This window comes from Carlito syrichta, unplaced genomic scaffold (genome assembly GCF_000164805.1).
Source record: "Carlito syrichta isolate Samal-C Ts95f unplaced genomic scaffold, Tarsius_syrichta-2.0.1 Scaffold315442, whole genome shotgun sequence".
Lineage (NCBI taxonomy): Eukaryota > Metazoa > Chordata > Mammalia > Primates > Tarsiidae > Carlito > Carlito syrichta.
In genome coordinates this window covers 501,557-510,509 of record NW_007259538.1, presented here as the reverse complement: position 1 = coordinate 510,509, position 8,953 = coordinate 501,557, and positions in this window count along the sequence as shown.

Sequence of the window (8,953 nt, the reverse complement as noted above, 5' to 3'; positions counted from 1 at the left end):
TTAATATTGTTAAAACTTGCAAACTTACCCAAAGGGATCTACATAATGTAATATCTCCTTCAAATCCCAAGGGTATTTTTAATAGATACAGGGAAAAAGCCAAAATTTATATAAAAGTACAAAGACCCAGAACAGCTAAAGTAATCTTGACAAAGAGCAAAGTGAGGCATCACACTTTTTAATTTTAAAATATATTACAAAGCTACAATAATCTAAATGGTATGATATTTACACAAAATAAGCATATGACCAATGGAACATAAAGTACTCAGAAACAAGACAATATATGTGCTTATTTCTGAGCCTAAATATATATATATATATATATATGCATATACATTCATATATATATATACATATATATTCAACTCTTCTTTACCAAGGCTGTAAAGAATATGCCATGGGAAAAAAACAATCTCTTCAAAATTCATGCTGGGAAAACTGGGAAAATTCATGCATGCAAAATATTGAAATTCAACATGTATCTGACACCATACACAATAATCAACTCAAAGTGGATTAAGGACTTAGTTAGACTTGAAGCTATATAATTTCTAGGAAATAACATAAGGGAAGCTTCTTGACATTGGTCATGAACATAATAGCAAGATAACAGATTTTTTAAATGATCTAAAGACCTGAATAGACATTTCTCCACAGAAAAGCACACAAATTTTAATGATTCATATGAACACTAGCCAAGATATAAAAGCAACTCAAATGTTCTTCAACAGATGCCTGGATGAGGAAAGTGTCGTATTGACAATGAAATATTTTCCAACCATAAAAATGAAAAAAAAATCTGCTGTGTGAGACAACATAGATGAAACTGGAGGACATTATGCTAAGTAAAATAAGCAAGTCTCAAAACGACAAAAACTTTATGATTCCACTTACATGAGATACCCAAAGTAGTCAAACTCAGAGGAGCTGAGAATACAATGGTGTTTTTCAGAATGCAGGGAAAGGGGGAGATACAAAGTTGTTGTTTAATGGGTATAACATTTTAATTATGCAAGATGAATTTTAGAGATTCGTAGTGCAACACATTATTAGAGATGTTGTGCAACATAGTGCCTATTGTTATTATGGTACCATGCACTTTAAGCTTTGTCAAGAGGCTAAATCTCAACCTGTGTTCTTATAAAGAAAATGACATCATAAGAAAACTTTTGGAAGTAATGGGTATATTTATTATATTGATTATGGTTAGTATTACGAATGTATGCCTATGTCCAAACTCATCATATTGTAAATATTAAACATATGTAGCTTTCTTGTCTATCTACTGTGCGATAATAAAGTTGTTCTAAAAGAAAACATAAAGGAAACAAGATCTTGATAATTTTTTTAATAATATATTTTAAATAGTGTTATAAAAAATAAAATGGAAGTTATAGATTTAAAAATACTTCTAAAAAGTAAAATCAGGAGATTTTTTAGCAGAGTGGAGATGATTGAGAATAAAAATTAGTGAACTAAGGACAGAGAAATATTGTTCCTTCATTCTGAAAAAAAAGCCCAGAAAATAGGAAGGGATAAAAAAATGAAAGGAGCATTAGGGTTCAGAGACTGATAAAAGCTCCAACATTGGTATCATATCATTGGAGTTCCAAAAGGAGAGGAGGAAGATAATTGGCCGAAAGATATTTGAGCAAGTAATAGCAGAAAATTTCCCAAATTTGGCAAAAGATACAAATGTACAGTTCCATGAAGATGAGCAAACTAAAAACAAAAAAAAAATTCAAAAAATTCATATGAAGACAAATTACAAACTTTTTATTATAAAGATGTGGGGTGTAATTCAGGGTTAGGTATATATAAACATTGATTATGAAGGTAATGTTTGTTGTTGGTGAGGTATACCCCTCCCTCCCTAGCAGTTTCCCTCAACTGCCAATTCCACCTCTCCTCCCCCAACAGTTTCCCACTACTGCCAATCCCTTTCATACAGTATAACTGTTCAAGGTCCATTTATAAGTGAGAACATATGGGACTCTGTTCTTTGTTTCTGTGATAGATCACTGAGTATTATCGACTCTAAATCCATCCAAGTTGCTATGAAGTCCATATGTTTTTCCTTCTTTATGGCTGCATAATATTCCGTTGTGTATATGTACCACATTTTTTTAATCCTGTCCAGCTTCGATGGGCAACATGGTTGGTTCATGTTTTTGCTATTGTGAATAGAGTTACAACAAACATACATGTGCAGGTATCTTTTCTGTAGAATGATTTCAGTTCCTCTGGGTATATTTCTAACAGGGGAATTGCTGGGTCATATGGAAGGTCAATTTCTAGTTCTTTTAGAAATCACAATACTGTCTTCCAAAGAGGTTGCACTAGTTTACACATCCACCAACAGTGTAGAAGCGTTCTTTTTTCTCCACATCCTCATCAGCATCTGTTGTTGTTTGTTTTATTAATGATGGCCATTCTTTCTGGGTTTAGGTGGTATCTCAATGTGGTTTTGATTTGCATTTCTTGGATGATGAGTGAGGCTGAGCACGTCTTCATGGATCTGTTGGCTGCCAGCATTTCTTCTTTTCAGAAGTTTCTATTCATGTTTTGGTCCACTTTTTAATGGGGCTGTATGTTTTTTCCTCTCGGTACGTTTGAGTTCCTTGTAGATCCTAGATATTAGACCTTTGTCAGATAAACAGTTGGCAGATATATTTTTCCCATTTTGTGGGCTGCCACTCTGCTCTCTTAATGGTTTCTTTTGCTTTGCAGAAGCTTGCTAGTTTGATAAGGTCCCATATGTCTATGTTATTTCTTAAGGTACGGGCATTTAGGGTTTTGAATAGGAACTGGTAGCCAATTCCAATTTCCATAAGGTTGTCTCCCATGTTTTCTAAGGTTCTTATAGTTTGAGGTTTTACATTTAGGTCTTTGATCCATTTAGAGTTATATTTTGTGTATGGTGATAGGTAGGGATCCTGTTTCAATATTCTGCATGTGATCAGCCAGTTTTCCCAGCACCATTTTCCCATTTACTGAATAGGTTCTCCTCTCCCCAGCCTCCTGTTGGAGGCTCTGTCAAAGATGAGTTGGCTGAGGAATTGAGGCTTCACTTCTGGAATCTCTATCCTGTTCCATTGGTCTATATGCCTGTTCTTGTACCAATACCAGGTTGTTTTGATTACTGTAGCCTTATAGTAAAGTTTGAAGTCTGGAAGTGTGATACCTCCTGCTTTGTTTCCTTTGCTAAGGATTGTTTTGGCTATTCGTGGTCGTTCATGTTTCCATATGAATTTCTGTATTGTCATTTTCAGGTCTGAGAAGAATGATGTTGGTAACGTAATGGGTATTGTGCTGAATCTGTAGATCGCCTTTTATTGGGAGCCAGGATAGGATGGACATTTTAACAATGTTGATTCTTTCTATCCATGAGCATGGAATATTTTCCCATTTGTTTGTGTCTTCTTTGATTTCTTTCAGCAGTGTTTTGTAGTTCTCATTGTAAAGGTCTTTCACGTCTCTGGTTAGGAAAATGCCAAGGTATTTTATATTTTTTGTGGCTAACATGGATGTGATTGTGTTTTTAATTTAGGTGTCTGCCTGCTTGTTGTTGGTGTATAGAAATGCAACTGTCTTTTGTACATTTATTTTGTACCCTGAAACTTTGCCAAAGTCCTTTATCACTGCAAGCAGGTTTTTGACAGATTCTTTTGGATTGTCAAGGTATAGGATCATATCATCAGCAAAGAGGAATAACTTGACTTCCTCTTTTCCTATTTAGATACACCTGATTTCCTTCTCTTTTCTGATTGCCCTAGCTTGGACTTCCAACACAATGTTGAACAAGAGGGGTGAGAGTAGGCAGCCTTGTCTTGTTCCAGTTTTCAGGGGAAATGTTTTCTGTTTCTGTACATTTAGCAATATGTTAACTGTGGGTTTATCGTAAATGGCACCATTTTAAGGTATGTTTCTTCCATACCTAGGTTTTTATCAAGAAGGGATGCTAGCTTTTATCAAAAGCTTTTTCTGCACCTAATGATAAATCATGTGGTTTTTTTTTTTTTAATATCTTTGATGTATTTAATTATATTTATGGTCTTGGAAATGTTGAACCAGTTCTATTTCTTGGGGATGAAGCCTACTTGGTCATGGTGGTCGATTTTTGTGATGTGTTTTGGATCCAATTTGTCAGAAACTTGTTGAGGATTTTTACATCTATGTTTATAAGGAATATTAGTCTGTAGTTCTCTTTTTTGCCAGACCTTTACCCGGTTTGGGTATCAGGGTGATGTTAGCTTCATAAAATGATTTGGGGAGAATTCCATCTTTCTCAAATGCCTGGAATACTTTCTATAAGATTGGTATCAGTTCTTCCTTGTACATTTTGTAGAATTCTGCTGGAACTCTATCCGGTCCAGGGCTTTTTTCTTTTTGTAGGAAGTTTTTGTATGACAGAATAAATCTTCTGGGTTGCTATTGGTTTATTTATTATCTCAATGTCTTCTTGTTTCAAGCTGGAAAGGTTGTGTGATGTCAGAAAGTCCTCCATTTCATTTAGGCTATCAAGTTTGTTTCCATATAGGTGTATATAGTAATCTCTGATAATTTTTTGTATTTCTTTGGGGTCAGTTGTGATTTGATCTTTTGTATTTCTGATTGTGTTTGTTTGAGCATTTTCTCTCTTTTTCTTGATCATTCTGACTAGGGAGATCATCAATCTTAATTCTTTCAAAGAACAAGCTTTTTGTTGTTGATGATTTCTATGATATTTTTGTCTTCTGTGTCCTGTATTTGGGCTCTTATTTTGGTGATTTGGATTGTTCTGCTGAAGTTGGGGCTTTAGTGGTCTTTTTTTCCAGTCCCTTTAGAAGATTTGTTAAGCTCTCCACTTGTGATCTTTCCATTTTCTTGATGTGTGCACGTAGAGATATAAATTCTCCTTTTAGAACTGTTTTCATGGCATCCCAGAGGTTTTGGTAAGATGTTTCTTCATTTTCCTTTGTTTCCAGGAAACTTTTAATTTCTGCTTTGATTTCAGTGTTGACCCAGCATCATGCTGGGTTGTTCAGCATCATGTTGTTAGTGTCCATGTCTTTGTGGGCTTTGGGGAAATTTTGTTGGTGTTGATATTTATTTTTACTCCACTGTGGATTGTCCATGGCAAGATTTAAACCTTATGGAATTTGTTTATGCTTGATTTATGGCCAAGGATGTGATTGATCGTGGAGTATGTTCCATATGGTAATGAGTAGAATGTATATTGTGTGGTTGTTGGGTGGAATAATCTGTAAGTATCTATTAAGTCCATTTGGTGGAGTGTCAAGCTTAGGTTCTGAATCTCCTTGTCGATTTTTTGCCTGATGCTGTTAATGGGGTATTCAAGTCCCCTGCTATACTAGTGTTAGAGTCAATACCTTTTTTTTAGTTTACTTAGTAGTTGCTTTATAAATGCTGGTGTTCCTGTGTTGGGTGCATATATGTTTAGGATGAATATTTCTTGTTGATGGATTGAACTTTTTGTCATTATGTAGTGTCTTTTTTCATCTTTTTAAAGTTTTGATAGCTTAAAGGTTGTTTTGTCTGATATTAAGATCACAACTCCTGGCTTCTTTTGTGATCAATTTGCCTGGAAATTCATTTTCCATCCTTTAACTTTGAGTCTGTGTGCATCCCTTGTAGTGAGATGAGTCTCCTAGATACAGCAAATAATTGGGTCATAGTTTCTTATCTAGTTTGTCATTCTGTGTCTTTTCAGTAGTGCCATTAGTTCAGTCACATTCAGGCTGATTATTGAAACATGATTTTTTTATCCCTGTCTTGAAGTACTTATAAAGTTTTTTCTTTGTTTGCTTTTTTCTTTTGGCTTTGCAGGTTGATGTATGTGTGTTTCCAAGTTTCCTGTTCTGTATTCTCTGTTTATTCTGTGATCTGCTGTTCTAGGGAAGTATGTGGTCTTTCTTTTTTTTTTCTTTCTTCTGTGCTTACCATTTTAAGTGTTTGCTTTAGAACTGGTCTGGAAACAGCATAATCTCTTAGGGATTGGATGTCTGGGAAAGATTTAATTCTCCATCACTGATGAAGCTGAGCTTGACTGGATAGGATATTCTTGTTTGAAATTGTTTATCTTTGAGAACTTTGAATACTGGTTTCCAGTTCCTTCTTGCTTGTAGTGTTTCTGCTGGTATGTCTGCTGCTATTCTGATTGGTTTTCCCCAGTAGGTAGTTTGACCTTTCTCTCTTGTTGCCTTTAGGGTTTTTTCTTTTGTGACTACTTTGTGTAGGCAAATTACTACACATCTAGGGGTTGGTCTTCTTATTTGATGTCTTGTGGGCATTCTTTGTATCTCTTGTACTTGTCTGGTCACATCTCTGGGGAGATGGGTACGTTTTCTTGGATTATCTCCTGGAATACTTGCTCCAAGTTGTGCTCCATTCCTCTTTCTTCTTCTGGAATATGAGTCAGGTATAGGTTCGACTTCTTGATTTAATCACACATCTCTTGTTGGCTTTGGTCTTTCTTTCTGAGTCATCTTTCTATGTGTTTTACAGATCATAATTCCATGTTCTTGTCTTGGTTCTGAGATTCTTTCTACAGCTAGATTAATTCTGTTTTCCATGCTTGTTATCTTGTTATTTAATTCCTGGATGAAATTTTTCTTGCCAGAATCTCTGTTACAAGTTCTTTCAGTGTTGCATTTTGTCTTTCTTGAGTCTTATTCACTCTTTCCATCCATTCCCTAGTCCTGTCATATATTGGGGCCAGTTGTTGATGAATTTCATTGTTTGGGCACCATGGTGTGATTTTTCAGGAGTTTTCTCTTTGTTACACTTGAAATTGCCTGTAGTCTTCCTTTGCTTTTTCCTCATTTGTAACAGATCTTTTGTTTTTCTCTTTAGTTCTGTTATTCAGTGTCAGTGGGAGAGAACTTCCCTTCTGATGCTTGCTCTGTTCTCTATTCTTCCCTGATCCAGGCTCTGGATTTGTTCTATTTTGAAATAAGATAGTGGATGGGAAATTTCGCTGTCTCTTATAGTGTTTGAAATTCAAATAAAGTAGAGGATGGGGCACTAGGATTCAGAAATTACTTGCAAAATGCAATGGTCACTGATTGCAGGATGTGTTCCTTGAGTCCCACTCCCCACCACTCTATATGATGATACAAAGCAGAAACCAATGCAAAAAACAACTGAACATACACACACACAGACATGCACACAACCCCCAAAACAAACTGGAATAACAACAAAGCGAAACAAAACAAACAACAACAACAAAAAAAAAACAGGAAAACTAAATACACACACACATGCCTAGGACAAAGTGAATAGAGAAGAAAAACAGATAGAATGGAAATTTTTTTTAAAAAAAGGAATTCAGGTCACACCCTCACACATGTATTGACACATACCTTAAACTATAAAAAGAAAAAAGAAAATAAAAAAACCCCAGAAGAACAAAAGAGCAAAAACAAACCAACAACAACAAAATTGAAAGATGAACACTGAATCATTCACATACATGCATAAACAGAAAATGACAAATAAAAGAAGAAATAGTAAAAGAAGAGAAAAAAATTGGGGAGGATGCATCTCAAACCCTCACATACACATTCATGCACAAATGAAAAACATATATAGATATATATAATTATTATTATTTGAGTTCAAGTCTCACTCTGTCGCTGGGCTCCGTCGATCCTCCCAAGTAGCCGGAATTACAGGCATGCGCTACCACGTCCGGCTGATTTTTGATTTATTGTAGAGATGCTGCCCAGGCGGGTCTCAAACCCGCGGGCTCAGGCCATCCACTCACCTCAGCCTCCCAAAGGCGCGGGTTTACAGGCTGAGCCATCGAGCCTGGCTGAAAAACATTTTTTAAAATCGATGAACGAACACACAGTCAGAAAAATGAAGTATAAAAGCCTGCCCTCTTCGGGCAAGCTCTGTCATTGTTCCGCTAATCGGTCTCCCCTGCAGAGCCACCTCTTTCGCTCTCTCAGTGTCAGGGACAGGGAAGGAGGAGGGGCAGCGGAGGCGGGTGGGGCTGCAGCCCTCCCTTCCCACTGGGGTATGGTCAGGGAGATCTCCGGGGGGGAGGTGCGGGCGTGTGGCTTCCCCAGACAGCCATACTTTTAAAAACTGAAGGCAAACCACAACAGCCAGAAAGACCACTTTACTCACAGAAAAATGTCAATTAGAATGGCAGCAAAATTCTCATCTGTCACCTTGGAGGCCAAAGGCTGCCACTGGTAAATTCTGCAACACCCAGTGACACTATCTTTCAGAAATGAAAAGGCAATGGAAGCATTCTCTGTTAAGGAAATATAAGAGAATGTGACTAGAAGCAAAACTTTAAAATCAGCTAATTTTAAAGATCGGCTAAATGATGCTCTTCAAAAGGAAAGATAAGTGAAAGAAATTAACTTAGAGTATTAAAGGAAGGAAAAGGACACCGAAAACAATAGAAATATGAGCTGGGCTCGGTGGCTCAGCCCGTAATCCCGCGCCTTTGGGAGGCTGAGGTGAGTGGATGGCCTGAGCCCGCGGGTTCGAGACCCGCCTGGGCAGCGAGACCTCTTCCCTACAAGAAATCCAAAAATCAACCGGGCGTGGTAGCGCGCGCCTGTAATTCCGGCTACTCGGAAGGCGGAGGCGGGAGGATCGCGGAGCCCGGCAGGTCGAGGCTGCGGTGGCCGGGAGCGGCCGCTGCCCTCCAGTCTGGGCGACAGGGTGAGACCCCAACTCAAAAAAAAAAAAAAAAAGAATAGAAATATGAATACATATAATTGTTTATGGATTGTACTTTTGGAGTATATAGAAATATCTTCCTAACTGGGACACAATAATATCACCCACATGGTTCATACTATTTACAGATTTATAGATCACAGTTAGATCTTATTTTATCTGAGGTTTTTCTTTGCATAAGGTACACATTAGAAATTCAGATTTATTTCCATTTATTTTTCTCAATGCCATCTAACTACAATGT